This window comes from Mesoplodon mirus (genome assembly GCF_964341445.2).
Source record: "Mesoplodon mirus genome assembly, chromosome: 4".
Classification (NCBI taxonomy): Eukaryota; Metazoa; Chordata; class Mammalia; order Artiodactyla; family Ziphiidae; genus Mesoplodon; species Mesoplodon mirus.
Genome location: NC_138979.1, coordinates 103,809,027 through 103,835,912, shown reverse-complemented (window position 1 = coordinate 103,835,912; position 26,886 = coordinate 103,809,027). Strand labels below are relative to the sequence as shown.

General features: G+C 41.1%; 1 protein-coding gene and 1 pseudogene across 3 annotated transcripts in view; one reads left to right on the top strand and one right to left on the bottom strand.

The window, feature by feature from the left end:
* MGA (MAX dimerization protein MGA) overlaps positions 1 to 26,886 on the top strand; it is a 166,155-nt gene that overhangs the window by 20,653 nt on the left and 118,616 nt on the right. The gene's annotated exons all lie outside the window — the stretch shown is intronic.
* Positions 3,364 to 4,667, bottom strand: LOC309802886 (N-terminal kinase-like protein; annotated as a pseudogene). Its single transcript has one exon. The product of its transcript is annotated as an N-terminal kinase-like protein (transcript).

Genomic DNA, 26,886 nt, shown 5'->3' with positions numbered 1-26,886 from the left:
CAACCAGCATTTTATATTGCCAGTAAGAATTTAAATTAATTAGATCAATAGAGGTAACCACGGTGCCATTTTGAAAAAAGCAGATTTTTCCAGATTGAAATATTTTCATGCAGAAGCATACTTTATTTTCTCAAGTTCTCCTTAATTCTGTTTCTTGAGTATACTCTGCCTTCTGAGTGGCATGCTAGTAAAGATGTGGATAGGAACAGACATTCTTGTGTCATCTTTATGGAAAATAGGGAATCATTATAAAAGTCATTAATTACTGTTTGTTTAAACATTTTAATTTTTGATGAGCCTAAAATTACATGAGATACACTTGCCTTGCCCCCAAAGTTCATCCTTAATTCAGCTGGTTATTTTACTAGTGTTTGGTCCAGCAAGATAGGAAATCATTCTTACTCTGGGAAAAATAGCCTCCTTTAAGGGATACTTATATGCTAGACATTGTGTTAAGCACTGTTATCTAATTTAATCTCCTAAGTGGTCTCTTCCTCTTGACTTTGTTCTCTAATAGTATATTCTTAATATAGCAGCCAGAGAGATGCTGTTAAATCAGAGATGCGGTTAAAGTCAGGTCATGTCATGCTCAGAACCCTCCAATGGCTTCCTATTTCTGGCAAAATAAAAGCTAAAATCTTTACAGTGGCCTATAAGGTTCTATATGATCTGATTCCCTCTTAGTTCTCTGACCTCATCTTTTACCACTTACCCCCACTCTCTGCTCCAGCTCCTTAGCTTCCTTGCTTTTCCTTAATCATGCCTTTTCATTTCTGATTTCCTCTGTCTGGAACACTGCATGGCCGTTTCCTCAATTCTTTCATGTCTTGACTTGAATTTTGCTTTTTCCCCTATCATCCTTCTCTGCTTTATTTATTTATATTTTTCCTGTAGCACCTATCACTAGATAACGTATCAAGTCATATATTTATTTATTTTGCTTGTTTGATATTTCCCTTACTAACATTTAAGTACCACAGGGCAGAGATTTCGTCTATCTTGTTCACTGTTGTCTCCGCATCACTTAGGACAGTTGCTGGTGCGCAGAATAAGTGCTCAGGAAACATTTGCTGAGTGAATGACTAAATTGCCACAACACTGTGGCATGGCCACTGTTATTACCTTCTTTCAGCAGGTGAAGAAACTGAAGCCCAGAGAGGTTAAATAATATGCATAGGGTCACATAGCTCTTAACCATCCCCTTGAATGGCTTTATTTCCTGTTATATCTCATGCATTCTGTGCTCAGTCATAGGACACTATTTTTGTGTGTGTGAATATCACATACATATTCAGGCTTTTGTGCTCATGTTGTTTCCTCAGTGGGAGTATTCTCCTTTCCTACCTCCTACTGAGGTAGAACTTTATTTGCAGAAGAAATGGTGATTTAGAGAAGAGTCAAGGGTATGAAGGTTGTTTGGGGAGGTGGAAGGATGAATATTGTGAGCTAAGATCACATGGTGGGACATACACATACGTTCAGGGAGCAGTTTGGCTAGAATGAGGTTTTGTTTAGGAGTATGATAGTAAGGTTAGAGAGGGAGAGAGTTACGCCCCTATTACTGGGAGCTTTGAGCTTCACGTTAAGGAGCTGATGTTTTTATCTTGTTGCCCTTTGAAGGTTTTTGAGCAGAAGAGTGATAATGTATAACACCACTTTAAAAAATACTTAATTTTGCTATGGTGATGAGAATGCTTTGGAGTGGGAAAAGACTAAAATTAGGGACAATGTTTAGGAGTTTATTAAAATGACATAGGCCTTACATGAGATGATAAAGGCTGAAGTTGAGAAGTGATAGTGGAAATAAAGCACAGAGATGAGATACTTAAAGTATAACTTTTAAAATCCAGACTCCTTACAGTGGCCTACAACATGCTGCATGATCTGACCTTTGCCTACCTCTGCAGCCTTATCCCCTGCCACCTTTCCTCTCATTCTCTGCTGTAGCAACACTGGCTGTTCTTTGCTTTGAATGGACTGTTTGTCCTGACTCTAATGTCTTTGCACTTACCTTCTCTTTCCCTGGAATGTTTTTCTCCAAGTCTGGTTCATTCATTTCTCAGTTAAAATCACCTCTCAGGTATTTCCTGACCACCAGTTTTAAAGCACCCTCCCTTATTGCTTCATTCTTTTTTGCTATCATCAGAGTATGTAATCATTATCTGACTTTAAAAATGTATTTGTCAGGGCTTCCCTGGTGGCGCAGTGGTTGAGAGTCCGCCTGCCGATGCAGGGGACATGGGTTTGTGCCCCGGTCTGGGAGGATCCCACATGCCGCGGAGTGGCTGGGCCCGTGAGCCCTGGCAGTTGAGCCTGCGTGTCCGGAGCCTGTGCTCCGCAATGGGAGAGGCCACAACAGTGAGAGGCCCACATACCGCAAAAAAAAAAAAAAAAAAAAAAAAATGTATTTGTCACTGCCCCTTAGAATGTCAATTTCATGAGAGAAGGGACTTTGTCATTTTCACTGCTATATTCTTGTACCTGGAAACGTACCTGGCCCTTACTAGATTTGAAATAGGACTTAATAAATCACCTGGGTTGGAGGAGTCCTCTAAGTCCAGGGTTTTCAGCTTGAATATCTACCATTGATCAAAACAGAAAAATCTGGAGGGATTTTGGTTTTTGAAGGCAAGATGGAGTCTGAGGTGGGGACAGGACATCCAGATGGTGTTGTCCAGTAGGCAGTGGGAGATGTATAACTGCACCCTACGAAAATGGTTAGGACTGGAACTATAATCCTTTTTTTTTTTTTAATAAACGACAGTGTAACATACATATAGAAAAGTGCAGATATCATAAATGTTCAACTTGTTGAATTTTTACAAAATGAATATACCCTTGATGTAGTGCCTAAATCAAGAAAAAATTATTAGCAGCACTCTTGAGGCTCCCTGGTGATGAGCTATAATGTTTTAATTGGTATTTATTCTGTATCCTCTTTGATTATAAACACTTTGAGACAAGGACCATACTATTTCACTTATCAAAGTAGTCTAGTAACGTGATTTTTGTTGATGATTGCTCAGAGGAGTCTTACTTTCATTAATAGTCAACCTAGGGTGAGGAACTGTACTCTGCAGGACTTTCTGTTGATTCCAGTCAGTCTTTGTTGTTTTCCTTGTCTCTGAACTCCTGTAGCATCAGTCTACTACACTTGATTTAATACTTCATCTATGTTATCTGTGGTTTTTTAGTTTTTTCCATGTGTTCAGTTCATATCTCTATTAGAAAGTAAGTTCCTTGAGGTTGGGAACCTTGTCATATACTCCTTCCTCCCTCCCTCCCTCCCTTCGTTCCTTGAAATAGAATTTATTGTGGCTCTGATTATGTACACGTGAGATGTGCTTACCAGGCGGGCCGGGCTCACATGGCTTGTATAATACATACATCTGTGGGGCCTGCTCTCTGTGGCTGGGAAGTGCCCACACTGGCAGTCCAGTCCAGCTTCCAAGTTCTCAGCTTCATGGGGTCCTTGGCCACCTTTTTCTCAGCATAGTTGGCCTCCATCTCCCGCTGATGCTCCTCTCACTTCTTCCAGCTTAGCTCGGTCTTCGCCTGTTGGCTTTCAGTCTCCAGGACCTCCCAGTTGTCATCAATCCCAAGAGTCTGGTCTCGGCTGGGCACCAGCCTCCTCTGACGTGCTGATAGGGCAGCGAAGGGGTCGCCTTTGTCATTAAGCTCCGGTCCATCCCAGTTATACTCGCTGGCCAACTGTGTGTCCTCAGGGGGCAGGTCTGGGATATTTGGCTCCTCCCATCCCTGCTCCCACGAGCCCCTCAGCTTCCCAGCTGCTCCAGTCTGACTCCGGGGCTTTGTGGCCGGGGTTGCCGCTCTGCCCAGCCCAGCTGCCTTGGCCCCCAGTACTCCAGAAGTCCTGGTGGGCCGATACAGATTTGGCCTCCTGCTCCAAGCTGCCCCAGTCTTCGTCCTCCCATCTGTTGGCAGCACTGCTGTCCTCTTCTGTGTCCTTGCCCTCTTGTGTCTCTCAGTGGCCTTAGGTTGTGGGTATGGCAGGGACAGGGGTGAGGGCTGGGGAAGGAAGTCCCTCGGGCATGAGTCTCTGGGGGACGTTGGTCTCGGCTGGAGCAGCTGTGGGGTGCGCATGGATCAGCATAGAGGTGAGGAAGGAGACCCCTGTCACGGCCCAGCCTACGCAGCTGGCTGCATGAGAAGTCCACTTTGGCCAGCTGTGTAGGGCCCTCTGACACAGACTCCAGTTTGGACAGACAGCTTCGAATGGCCTTGAAGGCCTCGTCCTGCACAGATGTCTCAGAATCCACAGTGAGGCTGTAAGAGCTCAGGCAGGATCTTATGGGCTTAATTGTTCATCGAGTAGAGGTTGTGGGTGGCAGTGAAGCCCAAAACACCCATGACCTGTGATGGTGCAAAATGGTCCTTAGTGGCCCAGCTAAAGGCAGAGGTGAGGACCCTGTGTCTGGTGCTGGTACTGAAGTAGAAGCTGATTTTGCCCAGGCAAATGGTGGTATTGCACTGAATGAGGCCCTGTTCATCCTTGGCCTGCAGCTGCGTGAAGAGCTTCATCAGCTCCACGGTGAGGTTGGCCTCGTTTAGCTTTGGGGCCAGGAGCAGCATGGACTTGATCATCTGCTCCTGGGGGTCATGGAGAGCCTACTCCTATAGGGTCACCACATATAAGTATTGTAACCAGGGAGCAGCAAATGTGCTAGGTGTCTTATTTCAGGACTGTTGTTCTTTTCAGTAAAAGTGATTTGTTAAATGTATAATTAAATGCAATTTAACCTTTATACTTTTATGAAATTTTTCACATTCACTTTTGTTTTGGAAAAGTCTTCATCAGGGAGTTCCCTGGTGGCCTAGTGGTTAGGATTCCACGCTTTCACTGCCATGGCCTGGGTTCAGTCCCTGGTTAGGGAACTGAGATCCTGCAAGCTGTGTGGCATGGCCAAAAAAAAGAAAAGTCTCGGGCTTGCCTGGTGGCGCAGTGGTTGAGAGTCTGCCTGCCGATGCAGGGGACACGGGTTTGTGCCCCGCTCCGGGAGGATCCCACATGCCGCGGAGCGGCTGGGCCCGTGAGCAATGGCTGCTGAGCCTGCACGTCCTGAGCCTGTGCTCCACAACGGGAGAGGCCACAACAGTGAGAGGCCTGTGTACTGCAAAAAAAAAAAAAAAAAAAAAAGAAAGGTCTTCATCAGAAAGGGTTGATTTAGGAAATATGAACATTATATTACTTAATTCTACATACTTCCCAATGCTGTCCTTGTTCTTGTTCAATATTGTGTGGTTATATTTGTATATCTGTTAATTTTTTCCTTTTTGGCTTTCTCCAGTGCATTTAAAGTGAAATAACTTAGATGTGACTTTTAAGGAATATATTCATTATATAAACCTAGTTGTGTTTATATAATAACATTATTACATATATTTTATTAATAAAGTTACTAGATTTGCCTGCCTCCCAAGCACTTAAACTCTAAATGGAGAAAAAAAATAGACAAACATAGAATGCTTTATCAGTGGGATTTTGGGTCTCTACTTAATAGAAATTGGCTTTCATTATGTACTTGATAACCTAAGGCAGCTCCTTTTACACAGTTAAAAGTCTGAAAACACTTGAATTTTACTAGGTGTGTCAGGAAGAAACTTTACATGGGCTTTTGCTTCTTAGAAATTTTCAGTATTTTAATTTATTGAGTACCTACTTTATATAGAACCCTGTGTCAGTTGTTCTGAAGGATACTGAGACTGAATTTCTGCCCTCCAGGTGTTTACTAGCTATAGGATGGGCCATGACCCGAGGCACTGTATGATATGTCCAGTGAGTATTGAGGAAACTTCACTGGAGAAAAAATGAAATTACCAGCAGTTGAATAGTCTGGGTAAACTTGATGGAGAAGCTGTGATCTGAGCTGGACCTTGAAAGATGAATGGGATTTTTCTTTGTGCTAAGCACAGTGCACATAGCACTTTATGTGATTTTTTTTTTTTTTTCCATTTAGTCTTTCCGGCAACCCTATGAGACAGGTGTAGTTTCCATTCCAGTTACAGAAATGAAGAAACTGGAGATTAGAGTGTATGTTTTCAATGATTCCATATATATATGTATGAAAATCATTAAAAAAGAAAAGTCTGGAAGGACACACACCCAATTTAAATATTGGTTACCTCTGGGGAAGGGCACTGAGATTTTGGAAGTGGAAGTCAAAAGGAGGCTTCGGAATTTTGGGTTGTCATTTAAAGGAGATGTATTACAAAAGATATAAGTATTAAAAAGAAAAATAAGAAACATTTTGGAATTAAAGTAACAGGAAAGGAAATCTCAGGAACTAAAGCTTTTAGAAAAGAATAGAGATCTACTTGCAAAATAGTGGGAGTCAGGTTTTGACTGGCTTACTGAATCAAAAAATATAGGCATTTATTGGGACAAAAACATGAGATCACCAAAGTTATTGAGTTTACATTAGTTTGTCATGGTGGAAAACAGCAGTTTTTAAACATGATTGTTATATCCACAAAGGTCATAACATTTTTTTGGTGCCTTTAAAAAAATTTTTTTTTTATTGAAGCAGAGTTGATTTACAACGCTGTGCCAATCTCTGCTATACTGCAAAGTGACTCAGTTATACACATAGAGACATGCTTTTTTATATTATTTTCCATTATGGTTTATCACAGGATATTGAATATAGTTCCCTGTGTTATACATTAGGACCTTGTAGTTTATCCATTCTAAATGTAGTAGTTTGCATCTACCAATCCCAAACTCCCAGTCCACCCCTCCCCCTACCTCGGCAGCCACGAGTCTGTTCTCTGTGTCTATGAGTCTGTTTCTGTTTTGTAGATAGTGTCATTTGTGCCATATTTTAGATTTCACATATAAGTGATATCATATGGTATTTGTCTTCTCTTTCTGACTTACTTCACTTACTATGATAATCTCTAGTTGCATCCATGTTGCTGCAAATGGCATTATTTTGTTCTTTTTTATGGCTGAGTAGTATTCCAATGTATATATATGTACCACGTCTTCTTTATGCATTCATCTGTTGATGGACATTTAGGTTGTTTCCATGTCTTGGCTATTGTGAACTGTACTGCTATGAACATCGGGCTACATGTATCTTTTTAAAAATTTTATTTATTTATTTATTTATTTATTTATTTATTTTAATTTTGGCTGCGTTGGGTCTTTGTTGCTGTGTGCAGGCTTTCTCTAGTTGCAGCCAGCGGGAGCTACTCTTCATTGCGGTGCGTGGACTTCTCATTGTGGTGGCTTCTCTTGTTGCAGAGCACAGACTCTAGGTGCACGGGCTTCAGTAGTTGTGGCTCACAGGCTCTAGAGCGCAGGCTCAGTCGTTGTGGTACACAGGCTTAGTTGCTCCTTGGCATGTGGGATCTTCCCAGACCAGGGATCGAACCCATGTCCCTTGCATTGGCAGGCTGATTCTTAACCACTGTGCCACCAGGGAAGTCCCTATCTTTTTGAATTATAGTTTTGTCCGGGTATATTCCCAGGAGTGGGATTGCTGGATCATATGGTAATTCTATTTTTAGTTTTCTGAGGAACCTCCATACTGTTTTCCATAGTGGCTGTACCAACTTACACTCCCACCAACAGTGTAGGAGGGTTCACTTTTCTCCACACCCTCTCCAGCATTTGTTATTTCTAGACTTTTTAATGATGGCCACTCTGACCGGTGTGAGGTGGTACCTCATTGTAGTTGTGATTTGCATTTCTCTAATAATTAATGATGTTGAGCAGCTTTTCATGTGCTTACTGGCCATTTGTATGTCTTCTTTGGAGAAATGTCTATTATCTTCTGTCCATTTTTTGATTGGGTTGTTTTTTTGTTGCATAACATTTTTTTGGATACCAGTATTTTAAAAGTTAGGGAAAAAGTTTAGTTAGGGAGTCCAAACTTACAGAAAATGCTCAAGATTTCATTTATTTTGGGGATCAGAATTACAGAGTGACTCATTTTTTAAAAATTATTTATTTATTTATTTATTTATGTTTGGCTTTGTTGGGTATTCATTGCTGTGTTCAGGCTTTCTCTAGTTGCGGTGAGTGGGGGCTACTCTTCCTTGCGGTGCGCGGGCTTTTCATTGCAGTGGCTTCTCTTGTTGGGGAGCACGGGCTCTAGGCACGTGGGCTTCAGTAGTTGTGGCACATGGGCTCAGTAATTGTGGCGCACGGGCTCAGTTGCTCCGTGGCATGTGGGATCTTCCCGGACCAAGGCTTGAACCCGTGTCCCCTGCATTGGCAGGTGGATTCTTAACCACTGTGCCACCAGGGAAGCCCTTATTTTTTAATTTAACTCAAGATACAAAGTATTTTCTTTCTCCCTATCTATGGGATGTGACATTTATTCATAATGGTGGCAAGGCAGTGTCAGTTTTGCTTTCCCAGTGCTTTGTTCAAAGTCACATGGCTAACAAGTGGTGTAGGCAGTATTTGAACCCAGATAATCTGGCTTCAAAGTTCTAGATTTCAGCTATCTTGCTACTAAAAATGGGGAGATAGGAATTCCAAAGGGAGAAGCAGAGTTTACACAGGAAGATCAGTATAAATTATGTTTAGGTGTAGTAGTAAACCATTGTGATTGAAGGGCAGGATTTATGGCAGGCGATGATGGGAGGTAAAAGATTAAGGGAGTTTTGGGGACCACAATGTGGATTATCCTGAAAATCAGGGCAATTAATTGGCCCAAGGATGGATGGAAAGGATTCATTCATCTTACAAACATTGTATTAAAACAGACTTCCAGACACAGAAAGGATCATTCTTTGAGATAAGAATGAGTGAACTGGCAGCACTGTGATTTATCCATCCTGTACAAAGGTTATTTCGCATCAGCTGATCATTATACCAGATTCTTTTCAAAGGAGAGAATAAAGTTGTATCCTAGCAATTCTACTCAAAGTTTACCAGATTCCTTTCAAAGGAGAGAATAAAGTTGTATCCTAGCAATTCTACTCAAATTTACCTTCCTTGAAAATGTTACCATCACTTTTTATTGTGGTAAATATACATAACATAAAATTTACCAATTTAACCATTTTTAATTGTATAAGCTCAGTGGCATTAAGTACATTTACTTTGTTGTGCATCACTACAATCTGTTTCCAGAACTTTTTCTTTTATAAATTATTTTGTTTTATTTATTTTTGGCTGCATTGGGTCTTTGTTGCTGCACTTGGGCTTTCTCTAGTTGTGGCGAGCGGGGGCTGCTCTGTTGCGGTGTGCCAGCTTCTCATTGTGGTGGCTTCTCTTGTTGCAGAGCACAGGCTCTACACACGTGGGCTTCAGTAGTTGTGGCTCACGGGCTCTAGAGCGCAGGCTCAGTAGTTGTGGCGCATGGGCTTAGTTGCTCCACCGCATGTGGGATCTTCCTGGACCAGGGATTGGACCCACGTTCCCTGCATTGGCAGGCGGATTCTTAACCACCGCGCCACCAGGGAAGCCCCAGAACTTTTTCTTTCTTTCTTTTTAAATTTTATTTATTTATTTTTGGCTGCGTTGGGTCGTTGTTGCTGCGCACGGTTCTTCTCTAATTGCGGCAAGCGGGGGCTACTCTTCGTTGTGGTGCACGTGCTTCTCATTGCGGTGGCTTCTCTTGTTGTGGAGCACGGCTTCTAGGTGCGCGGGCTTAAGTAGTTGTGAAACACAGGCTCAGTTATTGTGGCTCACAGGCTCTAGAGCGCAAGCTCAGTAGTCGTGACGCATGGGCTTAGTTGCTCTGTGGCATGTGGGATCTTCCCAGACCAGGGATTGAACCCGTGTCTCCTGCGTTGGCAGGAGGATTCTTAACCACTGTGCCACCAGGGAAGCCCCAGAACTTTTTGTGCCCAAATTGAAACTTGTACCCATTAAACTCTAAGCACCTATTCCCTCCTCCTCTAGTCCCTGGCAGTCACCATTTTGCTTTCTGTATTTATGAATTTGACTTCTCAAGGTACCTCATATAACTGGAATCATACAAAATATTTGTCCTTTGGGTCTGGCTTGTTTCACTTAGCATGATGTTTTTATGTTTTATTCATATTGTAACATGTGTTTGAATTTCCTTTTTTGGGCTGAGTAGCATTCCATTGTTTGTATATTCCACATTTCGTTTATCTGTTTGTCATTGGACATTTGGGTTGTTTCCACCTTTTGGCTGTTGTGAATAAGGCTGTTATGAACACTGGAGTAGAAGTTCTATTTGAGCCCCTGCTTTTAATTCTTTTAGGTATATACCTAGAATTGGAATTGCTGGATCATTTGATAATTCTGTGTTTAACTTTTTGAGAATTCACCTAACTGTTTTCCACAGTGCACCAATTTATATTCCTACCAGCAATGCCCAAGGGTTCTAATTTCTCCACTTTCTTCCCAACACTTGTTATTTTCTTTTTTTTAAATTATACCCATCCTAATGGACATGACGTGGTATCTCATTGTGGTTTTAGTTTGCGTTATCCTAATGGCTAGTGACGTGGAGGACGTTTTCATGTGCTTGTTGGCAATCTGTATATGTTCTTTGGAGAAATGTCTCTTCAAGTCCTTCCTCTATTTTTTGAATTGGATTGTTTGTACCACCACTTTTTTTTTTTTGCGGCATGCGGGCCTCTCACTGTTGTGGCCTCTCCCGTTGCGGAGCACAGGCTCCGGACGCGCAGGCTCAGCGGCCATGGCTCATGGGCCCAGCCGCACCGCAGCATGTGGGATCCTCCCGGACCAGGGCACAAACCCGTGTCCCCTGCATCGGCAGGTGGACTCTCAACCACTGAGCCACCAGGGAAGCCCTGTACCACCACTTTTTAAATCTAGTAAGTCTCTCAGTTGTCTTTTGGCTTGATACAAAGGCTCTTGATAATCCATAGCTACCACTTACTTAATTTATAACATTTTGATGCAGATTGTGATAAGAAGGGTCTTGTTATTAGGAGATTGATATTAACTATTAAGTTATAATCTGAAAAACCACTTAGTTGGGGATGACTGGCTCAGATTGTTCACGTAGATATATTTTTCCTATGATAGGACCACCAATATAAATTATCCACATGTTGCATAATCTCCATTAGGAAGGTGGAAGTCATCATTGTACTTCTGTTCCTTGGTTTTTCTGCAGCTAGGAACTATTCCTATTTTGATTTCTAGTTTTGACTAGGGGTATCGTTAATAATGGTCACCTTGCATTTAACCTTTGGCCTCTATCCAGTTTCTCTAGCTCATTGATGCAAATGAATTTTAATGTTATGCTATGAGTTTTTTTTTTTTTTTTTTTTTTTTTTTTGCGGTATGCGGGCCTCTCACTGTTGTGGCCTCTCCCGTTGCAGAGCACAGGCTCCGGATGTGCAGGCTCAGCAGCCATGGCTCACGGGCCCAGCTGCTCCGCAGCATGTGGGATCTTCCCAGACCAGGGCACGAACCCATGTCCCCTGCATCGGCAGGTGGACTCTCAACCACTGCGCCACCAGGGAAACCCTGCTATGAGTTTTAATGTTAATGTTATGCTCACTTCAGCAATCCTGTAACGTCATGGTCACGCCAAACAAATATTTTCCAGTGTTGTTCACCTGATAAAAAGATGAGTAGATGGGAATTCCTTGGTGGTCCAGTGGTTAGGACTTGGCGCTTTCCCTGCCGGGTCTTGGGTTCAATCCCTGGTCAAGGAACTAAGATCCTGCAAGCTGTGTGTCACGGCCAAAAAAATAAAAAGATGAGTAGAGTCAGTAATGCTTTTGCATAGATAGAATATTGAAGTTTTAATTTTTCTCTAAAAGAAAGCTACTACAGATATCTTTAGATACGTGAAAACTCAAAGCAGTGAACACTACAAGGAAAGCACTAAATACTGTGTTAAGAGGTAATTTTAAAACCTAAGGACAGAGTTTTCTTAAGGGCTGCCAAAGAGGTCTGTTACTCTGAGTAATTATATGCCTCCTGAGGAAATATGCAGTGACATTTGGTATCACTCTTTGGAATTAGCTAGAAAGAGTTTGTACGTTCAATGTATCATTCCTGCTGGCTTCCTGAAAGTATTGGTTTAAGTGACAGGTAGAATCTATGTTAGCCTAGATTACACACTTCAAAATGGAAATCTAGATGACAAGGAGGTAAGCTCCTTAAAGGACTTTGTCTTTTTTACTTTTGTATGCTCTAGTAGGAAACATTTGTGGAATGAAAACATGTGAGTGGACAATTGCTTTCAAACATTTACCCAATAAAGTTAAATGACTTGTTCATTTTTTTTTTTTTTTTTTTTTTTTTTTTGCTGTACGTGGGCCTCTCACTGTTGTCGCCTCTCCCATTGTGGAGCACAGGCTCCAGATTCACAGGATCAGCAGCCATGGCTCATGGGCCCAGCCACTCCACGGCATGTGGGATCTTCCTGGACCGGGGCAAGAACCCGTGTCCCCTGCATCGGCAGGCAGACTCTCAACCACTGTGCCACCAGGGAAGCCCTGACTTGTTCATTTTTGTAACCCCTTTGCTAGGCATTTAATTTGTCACTTCCTTTGTTCTCCTAAATCACTTAAACATTTTTCTAAATTCCAAAAATTTGTTGACATCTTTTGTTTTTTGTCCTTTTTTTTATTCCTTTAATCTTTTTTTTTTTCTCCTCTCTCGGCCACTGTTCTTCCTTTAGTCTTCATTGTCATCTTTTTCTTTTAAAAAATGATTTTACTGTTGTTTTAGAGTTGGTTAGGGAGAGAATCACATATGACTAGTCCACTACCCACCTATTGATATTTATTCAGTTAATCTTATTTATTTATTTATTTATTTAGGCTGTGTTGGGTCTTTGTTGCTGTGTGCGGGCTTTCTCTAGTTGCGGCGAGCCGGGGCTACTTTTCGTTGCAGTGTGCGGGCTTCTCATCGCGGTGGCTTCTCTTGTTGTGGAGCACGAGCTCTAGGTGTGTGGGCTTCAGTAGTTGCAGCACGTGGGCTCAGTAGTTGCAGCTCGTGGGCTCTAGAGCACAGGCTCAGTAGTTGTGGCTCATGGGACTAGTTGCTCCACAGCATGTGGGATCTTCCCAGACCAGGGCTCAAACCCATGTCCCCTGCACTGGCAGGCAATTCTTAACCACTGCGCCACCAGGGAAGTCCCTATACACTTAATTTTATTAAAAAAATTTTAAAAATAATATTAATTTGGCTGAGCCAGGTCTTAGTTGCAGCATGCAGGATCTTCACTGCTGCATGCAGGATCTTTAGTTGCAGCATGTGGGATCTAGTTTCCTGACCGGGAATTGAACCCAGGCCCCCTGCATTGGGAGCGCAGAGTCTTAACCGCTGGGCCACCAGGGAAGTCCCTATTCAGTTACTTTTAATATAAGCATTTCCCCAGTTAACCAACATCCTTCTAAATGACTGCTTGATATTTCATTTAGAGAACATACCTTAAACTTTTTCTAGCCCCTGTTGTTGGAAACTATTACTGTTTAAATAAACCATGATAAAAATTTTGGTGCATGAAACTTTTTCTAAATTTCAGGTTATTTCCTTAGAAGCAATACTTAGATATATCTTTTGAGGCATAGACTATGAACATTTAAAAAGCTATTGATTATAAAAGTTATACATGTTCATTGTAGAACATTTGAAGAATATAGAAGTATTATATAGAAGATAATTAAAGTTAGCTATAATCTTACAATCTGTGATAACCAGTCCTTTAACATCTTGGTGAATTCCTTTCTAGAGGTATAATATCTATCTATCTATCCGTGTATCTTATGCATTTTAAAAACCAGTTGGGATGTGTATTAGGTCTCTTTCCAAAGAGATTGTACTGTTTTATATTTCCATGGGCAAAGTATATGAATTCATTGCACACTTGATAGGATTAGGGATGCATTCATTCATCATTCATTCAATAAATAAATATTAATTTAGAGTGAAACTCTTGTCTCCATACCTACAATTAACCTCCTTCCATTTTTTCTTGAATTCAGTTACGATATTGAACCCACTAGTCCTCTAGAATTATACCTTGTGACCACCTGTCTCCACATTGCTAAATCTAGTGGTCATTCCTCATTTCACATAATCTGTCAGCAACTTTGCCACAGTTGATTACCTCTTTGTTCTTGAAACCATTTTTCCATTTGCTTCCAGGACATCACATTCTCCTAGTTCTTCTCCTATATCATGGTCTCCTAATCTCCCTTCCTCTCAATAGTAGAATGTTCCAGGCTCACACCTTGGTCATCACCTTTAAAAAAAAAATCTTTGTGGGAGCTCCCTGGTGGCCCAGTAGTTAGGATTCTGGGCTTTCAGGGCTTTTACTATCGTGACCCGGGTTCAATCCCTGGTTGGGGAACCAAGATCCTGCAAGCTGCGTGGTGTGGCCAAAACAACAAAAAAACTTTTATTTCCTTGGCTCATTTAGTCTCTTACATTGTTGACTTCCAAATTTATACCTATAGCTTTGGCCTTTTCTCTGAAATCTGGACTCATATTCGGTTATCTACACAATATCTCCAGTTGGATATCTAATAGGATTTCAAATTTGACCTGTCCAAAACTGAGCTGTGATCTCCTACTGCCCCTAAACCTCCAACTTCCCACCCACCCCCTGGGAGTGAGCAGTGGTATAGTGGTCATGTTGTGGTTGCCTTGGTTTGGCTTACTTAATTGCCTGTGTGAGTAGCTACAGAAGTGGCCCAGAATCAGAGGACAGTTAAGGCCTTGTGTTTTGACATACTCAGTAGAGGTGTGTGGAGATACTTAGCGCCCATGGTGGATATTAAGTGATCTTCTTCCTCCTCCCCCATTACCTTTCTGATTTCATTTTCTATTATTGTTCCTCTCTATCACTTCTCTTTAGTCCTAATATCTTCTTGCTATCCCTCTATCCCTCAAACACCCTGGGAAAGCTCCCATCTGAGGGCCTTTTCCTGTAATATTCTTCTCCCGGATATGACTTATTCCCTCAACTCTTTTAAGTCTTACGTAAATGCCACCTTTTCAGTGAGGCCTTAACCACAGTATTAAAACTTGTAACCCTTCCCAATTCTACTAGTCTCTTTCCTGCATTATTTCCATAGCACTTAGTCATCATATAACATGTTATATGTTTTACTTATTTAATTTTTCTCTTCTCCCTACCCCCAGACTAGAATCCTATATAAGCTTCAGGGAGACATTGATTTTTATCTGTTTTGTTCACTGCTGTATCCTCTAGCATCTAGAAGAGTGCCTGAAATGTGGTAGGGGTGACTTTGAGTGTTAAGAACATATTATAATGTTATTTAAAAAGCAAATGCAGCAATACCTTGCGTGCTTCCTTTCTAACCTGGACCTGGCAGAATGGCTCCTGCAAAGAAGGGTGGCAAAAAGAAGGACCATTCTGCCATCAGCGAGGTGGTGTCCAGAGAATAAAATATGTCATCACCATTCACAAGCGCATCCGTGGAGTGAGCTTCAAAAAGAGTGCCCTGGGAATTCCCTGGAGTGGTTAAGACTCTGCTTCTACTGCAGGGGGCATGGGTTCGATCCTGGTTGGGGAAGTAAGATCCCGCATACCACCCAGCACACCAAAAAAAAAAAAAAAAAAAAAAAAAAAAAAAGAAGAGTGCCCTGCAGGCACTCAGAGAGGTCCAGAAATTTTCCATGAAAGAGATGGGAACTCTAGATGTGTGCATTGACACCAGGCTCACCACACTATGTGGGCCAAAGGAATAAGGAATGTTGCATACTATATCCATGTGTGTTTGTCCAGAAAATGTAATGACAATGAAGATTCATCATACAAGCTCTATGCATTGGTTACCTGTGTACCTGTCACTACTTTAAAAAATCTACAGTCAGTGTGGATGAGAACTAACTGCTGGTTGTCAAATAATGTTACAAAACAACAACAACAAAAAGTTTTTTTTTTGCGGTATGCGGGCCTCTCACTGTTGTGGCCTCTCCCGTTGCGGAGCACAGGCTCCGGATGCGCAGGCTCAGCGGCCATAGCTCACGGGCCCAGCCGCTCCGCGGTATGTGGGATCTTCCCGGACCAGGGCACGAACCCGTGTCCCCTGCATCGGCAGGCGGACTCTCAACCACTGCGCCACCAGGGAAGCCCAACAACAAAAAGTTAATGGCAATCTTAGAACATGAATAGAAATATATGTAGAATGGTAATTCTTAATTTAGGGGGCCAAGGACAGCTTTAAAAATTTTATGAAAGTTATATGGATTGCCTCATTATAAAAAAAATTAATAGGTCTGAATTGAACTTCCTAAATTGCTAGTAATGTTGAACATTTTCAGTGGTTTTAAGTAATAGCTCACTTTTTTCTTTAGTAAATTTCCTGATTTTTCCATTTATTTATCAAGTTATATATTTATAGGTATGTGTGTAGTTAATATACGTACGTGTTATTTTATTTTCTGTGTTGTTTGTCTTAGTTTACAGAACTTTAAAAATTTTATGCAGTCAAACCTGTGTTTTCATTGTATTTGTTTGTTTCTAAGCTTAGAAAATTATCCCATCTTCTTCTCCTCCTTCCTGCCCAGAGATTTGATAAATATCACTTTTGTTTTGTTCTAGCTTCTTCCTAAAAGAATGAAAGGGTGTGTAGAGACCATAGAGTTTAGGAAATCATAGGCATATGGTTGGTAACTTAGGGCATGGGAGTGAAAGAGATTGTTCGGGAAGTGTGTTTAGCTGAATAGAGAAAAGGAGAGGGGGAGCTCTGCAGAGGATCGACATGTAGGTAATTTGCAAAAGACGAGAGTTAAGTAAAGGAGACTAAGAAGGAAATCAGTGGTAGGAGAATGAGAGAGGGACATAGTAGAGCCCAGGGGTGAAGCCAGGTTTTAGGAAGGGTAAAATGGTCTGTGGTGTCAAATACCTTAGGACAAAGGCCAAAAACTTAAGGATAAGAACTGAAGAGTGGTTATTGAGTTTGGCCACTAGGAATTCATTGGTGACCTTTAATAAGGAATGTTTTAGTGGAGAGACGAAAGTGCGGTACAAGTGCCTACAGTTGTAGACCTTAAGAGTTTATCAGAGAGAGGAGGGAGGGAGAGTGGGTCACAGCTTCTGGAACAGGTAGGGTTGAGGAATTTTTTTTTTCTTTTTTTTAGGAAGGGAAGACTTGAACATACTTATAGAATGAGGAGAGGTAGTTAGAGGAAAGGCAGATATTGTGGGTGAGAAAAAGAAGTTAGTTGAAGGTTCTGTTGGGGGTTCTAGGCTTAAGAGTTTCAGTGTGGATTAGTTTTAGAAAGGAGAGATACCTTTTCCTCTAAGATGGATAGGAAGGAGGTAAGGATGGTCGAGGACAAAGGAATAGGAGAGAGAGGAGAAAATTTGGAGGTGATGGGGCCTGATTGCCACGTTTTAGCTTTGGGATTTATGATCAGTGAACGACCTAGGCTTTAGTTGTCTCACTGTAAATGAACATTAATGCTTGCCTTGCCTGCTTTCATAGACTTGGTGTGAGTTATAAATGAAACAAGTATATGTTAAAATGCTTTAGAAACTTAAAATGCTATGAAATCTGTAGCCTATTAGTAGTCGTGTTGGAGAAAGCCATTTGCTTTGTATAGTTTACTATGTCAAAATGCTCCAGATAGCAAGAAGGTGCACAGGATTCTGGTGTGTTTGGACCACCATGTTTGGTCTCTGAGTTTTCATCTTTTATCTGGGAAGGTTTCTTTACAAGTCAGGAATGTGTTTTAAGTAAGTACGCCTGCTGACATTAGCACCTGAAATCATTTAAAACGTTGATGGTGGGGAAAAAAAAAAACATTGATGGTGGGAATAATTAAGGGAAAATGTGTGGGAAGAAATCTGCTTAGAAATAAAGTAAAGTGAATCTTCTGTGGTTTAAATTTGTCATGAGGTGGCAGTAATTCTACATTCTCATGTGTGTCTTCTGCTAGTTCACTTCTCATAACTTTTTTTTTTTTTTTTTCCGGTACGCGGGCCTCTCACCGTTGTGGCCTCTCCCGTTGCGGAGCACGGGCTCCGGACGCGCAGGCTCAGCGGCCATGGCTCACGGGCCCAGCCGCTCCGTGGCATGTGGGATCCTCCCGGACCGGGGCACGAACCCGTGTCCCCTGCATCGGCAGGCGGACTCTTAACCACTGCGCCACCAGGGAAGCCCAACTTCTCATAACTTTTGATAAACTAAACTTCAGGTTTATTTGTGAACTCTTAATCATTTGGTGCAGCAGACTGATTTATGCTTAGCTCTTTTCCTTTATATGTGTCCTCATGACACACAGGTATAGTTTTTATCACATATGGTACTTAGTAAAAAATACAAAAAAGGTTTGTGTTGTGCTTTTCTTTGCACTCTAGATTCCTTTAGAATTTTCATTACTGTGCCCTTGCTTATCATTAGTCCTGGTTTTCTGTTTATGATTTTTGGTGCTGAGGATGACTGGAGAAAATCATGTAATTGAACTGATTGTTCCATTACTGATACGTGCTGCTTAGTCTAATTTGGTTCGTGATGTTATAGTTAATTACCATGAATGTTCATGGGCTGTTGACTCATACTCATTCTCCAGATAGAAAAATGCATGATGTTGTTTCATTTTGTAACCTTATTCATTTATTCAAATATATTTGAGTGTCTACTGTGTGCTGCCCAATGTGTAAATGAGTAGAAAAATTCAAGAGGGAGACAGTAACAGTGTCAAATACAGTACATTGGTATAAAAAAATAAAGACAGGAAAAATGTTCATTTGATTTGGTGATTAAGAAGTCATGGTGACCTTAAAAGCAGTATCAGTAGGGGGTTAAGGGTAGAATCCCCCTCACAGTAGGTGGAAGAGTAAATGGCAGGTGATAAAGGAGGAGGGGAAGAAGAGGATAGAGAGAGGAGAAGGGGAAGGAACAAGGGGATGAGAGGAGAAATAGAGAGAGGAGAAGTGAGGGGGGGAAGAGGGAGAAGGAAGAGAGGGAGAGTTTGGGGAAAAGAGGAATGGGAAAGGGAAGGGGGAGAGGGAAGGAGAGAGAGAAAAAGAGAATAACTTCTTTTTGAGTAGGTGTGCTGAGAAGAGGAAGAGACTGGATGGGAGCCAGGAAGGGCTTTCTTTTTAGGATAAGACCTGACCTTGTATCTGTGGTGAGGGGAAAGGTGCCATTGGGGAAGGAGAGGTTGAAGATTTAAAATATAGTTACGGCTGGTAGGGCAGAGTGTTGAAGGCGGTATGAAGGGCATGGGAGTCACAGTGTGCATCAAGGGTACAGGTAAGATGGGCTGGCTTTGAACAGGAGGGACACCTCATTTCCTATGACTGAAATAAAGATAGGTAAGGAGAAGTATGAATATAAATAAGGTTACAGGTAGGGATATGGGGTGGAGGGAGGGCATGCCTGATAACTTATGTATCTCTATAAGATCAGATTTCAGTCTCTCTGGTTGAGAGTGAAGGGTCTGGGCAGGGAGTGACTGGCGGGCTTGAGTTGAGAAAATGAAAGAGTTGTTGAGGGGCATGGAAGAGGGAGTGTATGAAATTTATTTTAAAGGAGTAAGGTTGGAGACTTTATAGTGGTATCAGTATATCTAGTGTGGTTTTTCTTTAGAGTAGCTCAGTTTTCCAGAAACAGTGTTGACCTGGAGCTGTGGTGTTGTGGTCAGGTTCAGAGAAAGGGGTACAAATCTGAAGTTGCTGCTAAGAGATTTAGATGTCCAACTATAGGATCTGGGTTAGGAGGAATCAGGATTTGAGGGACAAGAGGTTTCTGTAAAGTCACAGAGTAAGTAAAGTCAGAGTAAGATTTTGGTGAGCTACTGGAGTAATCAAGGGAGAACAGTTTTAAATGATGGCAAGATTCAGAGTAAAGAGCTGAAGAATAGATGCCTAAAATAGAGTTGAGCTAAGAACCTTTGGAACTAAAGAGGCCTATGAATTCTAATGTACAGTAATTGGATGGGTAATCTTCATGGACATTGAAATCTCCCAAGATTGTAATAGAAGATTTAGTAGAGAAGAATACTCTGAACTGGGCTCCCCTGGTCTTCAGTGAAGGAAGAAGGTACAACTAAGGGATCAGAAGATGATAGTGATGAGGAGAAGATATATCTTGAAGGTGGGGCCATAAAGGAGGATGATCATGATCTGGAAGCTACTGTAGAAAGACAAGTGAATGGCAACCACTTCTGGCTCTGTGGGGGGTATGGATTACAGTAAAAAGAGAGAACTGTAGAAAATATTTAGGGGAAAGCCAGATTTAAGTCAGGGTAAGCAAGTAGAAGGATGCGTTGATGTGCTAGAATTTTTGTAAAAATTAAAAGAGAAATGTGAACTGCAGATTTTTGGGGAGCTTCTATACGAATTAAAAGACTTGGTTGCAAGTGATAGAAAACCCAACCCAAATTGGCTTAAAAAGAGAATAATTTGACTTATGTTATTGAAAAGTCCAGGGAAAGCACTGGCTTCAGACGTGGCTTTTAGTTTATATGATGTCACCGGAACCTATTCTGCTTCCTTTTCTGAACTCAGATCTGCTCTCCACTGTGTGTTGATTTGATATTTAGGTTTCATAGGGCAGCAGGGTGGCTGAAATAACTCCATTTGCTGCCCTTCCAGTTCAAGTACAGTAGGAAGAACTTTACTTCATCTGAAGTCCTGAGCTTGACTGTCATTGACCAGAAGAGCCATGTGTCCATCTTTGATTCAGTTATAGCCAGGGGAATGTAATGTCTTGATTTACTTCTGTCTAGGTCAGTAGTAGTTATGGGTTAGGATCAGTATCTCTCTCACTGCTTTGGACCTCTTTATGTACAGTGGAATAGTCTTATATCTCTGAATTTTCCTTTGTGTCTAGATTGCTTCTGTCTTAGAACAATCTGGATATCTGAGGCTTTGTTCATTTAGTATTTCTACAATAAATTCCATGAGTACTGAGTTTTGTAAAAGGCACAGTTCTAGGTATTTTTGGCAATTCTAAGTTGAATAAACCTAGTCTTTGCTTTCAAGGAGGTGACTGCTTATAGAAGGGTTATTAGTGTATGTTAGGCTTCTTTCTATCACAAGTAATGAAGAGATATTTGGGTTTCTTTAAGAACTGGGTGTTCATTGCACAGGTCCATGTGGTAAAAGGGAGCCTGGAATCCCACAGTAATCCAGGAAGGGCAGTGTCAATCCAGGTCTCAGGGAGACTGGGATATAGCTAGGGAACTGGAAGGATCCACTGAAGCTGTAGAGTAGGTTTTCTTACAGCCTTTTCAGCATGAGAATTTGTCATCATTCTCCCCCTGCATTAGGGTTTCTTTCTTTTTTTTTTTTGATTAAAAAAATACTTTTTAAATTGAGGTATAGTTGATGTACAATATTATGTAAGTTTCACACGTACAAAATAGTGATTCACAATATTTAAAGGTTATATTCCATTTATAGTTATTATAAAATATTGGCTATATTCCTTGTGCTGTACAATATATCCTTGTAGCTTAGTTATTTTATACATAGTATTTTGTACCTCTTAATCCTCTACCCCTATTTTACCCCTCCCTGCTTCCCTCTCCACACTGGTAAGTACTAGTTTGTGCACTATATCTCTGAGTCTGTTTCCTTTTTGTTATATTCACTAGTTTTATTTTTTAGATTCCACATATAAGTGAGATCATACAGTGTTTGGCTTTCTTTGTTTGACTTACTTCACTTAGCATAATCCCCTCCAAGTCCATCAATATTGTTGCAAATGGTAAAGTTTCATTCTTTTTTATGGCTGAGTAGTATTTTTTAAAAAATATTTATTTATTTGGTTGCACTGGGTCTTAGTTGCAGCAGGCAGGCTCCTTAGTTGTGGCACCGGGCTCCTTAGTTGTGGCATGCATGTGGGATCTAGTTCCCTGACCAGGGATCGAACCTGGGCCCCCTGCATTGGGAGCATGGAGTCTTATAACATATATATATACACACATACACGTACATATATACACACATATATATATGAGTGTGTGTGTGTGTGTGTATATATATATATATATATATATATATATATATATATATATATATAGCCTTTTCAGCGTGTGTGTGTGTATGTATACATACACACACATGCACACACCACATCTTCTTTATCCACTCATTCTATATTTTGGCAATTGTAAATAATGCTGCTGTGAACATGGGGGTGCATGTATCTTTTTGAATTAGTGTTTTTGTTTTTGTTTTGGATATATACCTGGGAGTGGAATTGCTTGTTCATATGGTAGTTCTTTTTTAGTTTTTTGACAAACTGCCATACTGTTTCCCTTTATGGGTCATATCATTTGTGAATATTTCCTCCCATTTAGTAGGTTGTCTTTTTGTTTTGTTAATCGTTTCCTTTGCTGTGCAAACACTTTTAAGTTTCATTAGGTCCCATTTGTTTATTTTTTCTCTTGTTTCCTTTGCTTTAGGAGGCAGATCCAAAAAAATATTGCAGTGATTTATGTCAAAGAGTGTTCCACCCATGTTTTCTTCTAGGAGTTTTATGGTTTCTGGTCTTATATTTAGGTCTTTAGTCCATTTTGATTTTGTTTTTCTATATGGTGTAAGAAAACGTTCTGGGACTTCCCTGGTGGCACAGTGGTTAAGAATCTGCCTCAGGACTTCCCTGGTGGCACAGTGGTTATGAATCCGCCTGCCAATGCATGGGACACGGGTTCGATCCCTAGTCTGGGAAGATCCCACATGCCGCAGAGCAAATAAGACTATGCACTACATGTACTGAACCTGCACTCTAGAGCCCACAAGCCACAACTACTGAAGCCTGCACACCTAGAGCCCGTGCTCCACAACAAGAGAAGCCACCGCAGTGAGAAGCCTGTGCACTGCAACGAAGAGTAGCCCCTGCTTGCTGCAACTAGAGAAAGCCCACGAGCAGCAATGAAGACCCAGTGCAGCCAAAAAAAATAAAGAAAGAAAATGTTCTAATTCCATTCTTTTACATGTAGCTGTCCAGTTTTCTCCCCCTGCATTGGGGTTTCTTAATGCCTTTTTTTGGTCTCTGGTCATACCATTCCTATCATACAATTGCTGATTTCACCCTCCTCTTTGTATATGTTTTTTCTTACCTTACGGTTTCATCTCATGTATGGTCTCTGCTATCTTACGGCTTCTCCAGCAATGTTTTAGTTTCTGTTCCGGCTTCCCAACTACATAAATATCTCCTACCACTTTCCATTTAGTTGAGAGTGAGAATGCATTTGTACATCTGTGAGAGAGAATCTATCTTGTTATTTCTGTTGAGCTTAGCTCTTTAGCAAGCTCTTCCTTGTAGGCTGATGACGAGACAGTAGGAGTGGTGGCCTTTGGGTCAGGTGCATCTACCCCATCTAAGTAGCTAGGCCCAAGGGCCAGAGTCATGTAGTACTTACATGGAGATTAGGGTCATGTGTTACTTACATGGAGATTAAGGAGCTGTAAGGTGGTTAGAGGCCACCTCACAGCTCCTTAATATGCAAGGGGCTGTTGGTAGAGCTTTTACCTTGAGGGGGAATTCTGTTGAATTTGTCCAGCATGGTGAGAACTAGATTTCTGTGCACCAAAAGAGAATGACAAACCAAATTCTTTGGCATTTAGAAGAAGAAGACCAATGTTTACACAGCAAGGGCATCAAGACAGGCTCCATGAAAGCACTAGACTTTTAAGAAAGAAGAGGATTTCAGGAGGGAATTAGGGAGAATGGTGTTGATGAATTTATGGACTGCAACAGCAGGAAGGAGATGCTAAGGCAGTGGCAGTTGTAAATGCACAAGGTTCAGGTAAAAAAAAAAAAAAAGCATGGGGCATATTTAGTCCAGCACACAGCAGAAGTGAAAAAGCCAAATTCAGAATATTGAGGTCTTTTTATTTTAAGTTAAAGAATATAGGTACAACTTGGTGCTCATTGTTTAATTGTCTTGAAGTTCTCACTGATCTTAAAATCACTATGATAATTTACAGATGAGTGAAGTTTAGTACAGAGAAGTGAAATGATTTTTTTCTTGTAGTTGAGAAAGGATTACACATCATTTGCATCTTAATTTTGTGACATTAGTACTCTTGTTCAGCATTTATTTGTGAGACTTTGTGATTTTAAAAAAAGTTTTGAGATATAATTCACATACCATAAAATTCACCCAATTAAAGTATACAGTTCACTGTTTTTTTTGTGTAGTCACAGTTGTGCACCCATCACCACAGTCAATCTTAGGACATTTTCATCACCCTAACAAGAAACCTCGTACCTATTAGCAGCCACTCCCCATTTCCCTCCAGCTTCCTCAGCTGTAGGCAACCAATCTACTTTGTATATCTGTGGATTCATGCAATATGAGGTCCTTTATGACTGACTTCTTCTGCTTATCATGTTTTCAGGGTTCATCCATGATGTAGCATGTATTGATACTTCATTCCTTTTTGTGGTTGATGGATGTTTGGATTGTTTCCCCCTTTTGGCTACTGTGAATAATGCTGGTATGGTATGAATATTCATGTACTTTTTTTTTTTTGGTGAACGTATTTTTCTTAGGTATATGTACACAGTAGTGGAATTACTGGGTCATAGGTTAACTCTGTGAGAAACTGCCAAACTGTTTCCTAAAGCACCTGTACTATTTACATTCCCACCAACAGAGTATGAGAGTTTGTTTCTTCACATCTTTGTTATTATCTGTCTTTTTTGATTATATTCAACTTAGTGTGAATGAAGTGGCATCTCACTGTGGTTTTGATTTGCATTTTCTGAATCACTAATGACTGAGCATCCTTCCATGTCTTTTTTTTTTTTTTTTTTTGCGGTATGCGGGCCTCTCACTGTTATGGCCTCTCCCGTTGTGGAGCACAGGCTCCGGACGCGCAGGCACAGCGGCCACGGCTCATGGGCCCAGCCGCTCCGCGGCATGTGGGATCCTCCTGGAGCGGGGCACGAACCGGTGTCCCCTGCATCGGCAGGCGGACTCTCAACCACTGCGCCACCAGGGAAGACCCTTTCCATGTCCTTTTATTGGCCATTTATATATCTTCTTTCGTGAAATGTCTAGTCAAGTCCTTTGCCCATTTTTTGAGTTGGCATGTTTTTTTTTTTTTTTTTTTTCCGGTACGCGGGCCTCTCACTGTTGTGGCCTCTCCCGTTGTGGAGCACAGGCTCCGGACGCGCAGGCACAGCGGCCACGGCTCATGGGCCCAGCCGCTCTGCGGCATGTGGGATCCTCCTGGAGCGGGGCACGAACCGGTGTCCCCTGCATCGGCAGGCGGACTCTCAACCACTGCGCCACCAGGGAAGACCCTTTCCATGTCCTTTTATTGGCCATTTATATATCTTCTTTCGTGAAATGTCTAGTCAAGTCCTTTGCCCATTTTTTGAGTTGGCATGTTTTTTTTTTTTTTTTTTTCCGGTACGCGGGCCTCTCACTGTTGTGGCCTCTCCCGTTGTGGAGCACAGGCTCCAGACGCGCAGGCTCAGCGGCCATGGCTCACGGGCCCAGCCGCTCCGCGGCACGCGGGATCCTCCCGGACCGGGGCACGAACCCGCGTCACCCGCATCGGCAGGCGGACTCTCAACCACTGTGCCACCAGGGAAGCCCCTGCATGTTTGTTTTTTTGTTGTTGAGCTGTAAGAGTTCTTTATATATTCTGGATCTATCTATCTATCTATCTATCTATCATGTCTTAGATATATGACTTGCAGGTATTTTCTCCCATTCTGTGGGTTGTTTTCACTATCTTATTAATAGGCTCCGTTAATGTACAAAGTTTCACATTTTAATGGAGTCCAGTTTATCTGTTTTTCTTTTGTTGCCTGTGCTTTTGGGTGTCACTGCCAAAATCCAAGGTTGTGAAGATTTTTCCACATGTTTTCTTTTAAAAGTTTTATGATTTTAGTGCTTACATTTAGATCATTGATCTATTTTGAGTTACTTTTGCATATGGTGTGAGGTAGGGGGTCCAACTTCATTCTTTTGCATGTGTAGATCTAGTTGTACCAGCATCATTTGTTGGTCTTCTGTAGTATTAATAAAGTGTTTCTTCATTCTTTGTGTAATACGACATTTCTTCATAATTTATAAATTGGTCAGAGCTCCCATTTAAAATATTATCATATAAAGTGAATATAAAACTTATCATTATTGGAATATTAGAGTTGAAAGGTCCCATAGGGATTTTCTTCAATCCCCCTCTTTTTATAAATGTGGGAGCAAAGACCTGGGGAAGCTAATTGATGTCCAAGGTTGTATAGCTAATAAGTTAGAGCTAATGCTTTAACATAGAGGTTGGCAAACTTTTTCTGTAAGGACCAGATAGTAAATATTTTAGGCTTTGTGGGCCAAGGGGCAAAATAAGGTATTATGTAGGTACTTAAATAGCAGGAAAAAAACACTAATAATTGAGTATCTATTTTTTGGTAATACCTGTCTACTGAGGAGGAGAATGGATTTCTTTTTTTGGGGGACAACATTTTGTTTAGTTGAGATTAGTATTCAAAGTTAGTATTCCTTAGCATCAAAATTGATTGCAAATGTTCATCTGTTATTGATAATATGTTTGAGGTTTTGTGTGTTTCATATTTGAAAATACATAGAAAGTTACTGCCAATTACTGATATCATTCCACAACTGTATGTTTCTAATTGAGCTTGTTCATTACTTGGAAGGCACTTACAGGATTCTGTTAGATTTTTCTCCTGATACTTGCCATTTAATATTAATTACAGATTAATTACTTCTGATTTAAAGCTACATGGAAGCTCCTCAACTGCACAGGTAAATGGATTTCATAATAGGGAAATATCCTTTCATTTGTATCAAGGTCTGAAAAACTACTGGAACAGTAGTTTGAACTCAGAAAATATATGTACTACAAATTTGTATAAGAACGGACATCTTTTCTTTTCCACTTTCTTTCTTTCAGTGTTATTGAGATATAATTGGCATACAGCACTGTATAAGTTTTAAGATGAGAGTATAATGACTTGACTTACGTATATGCG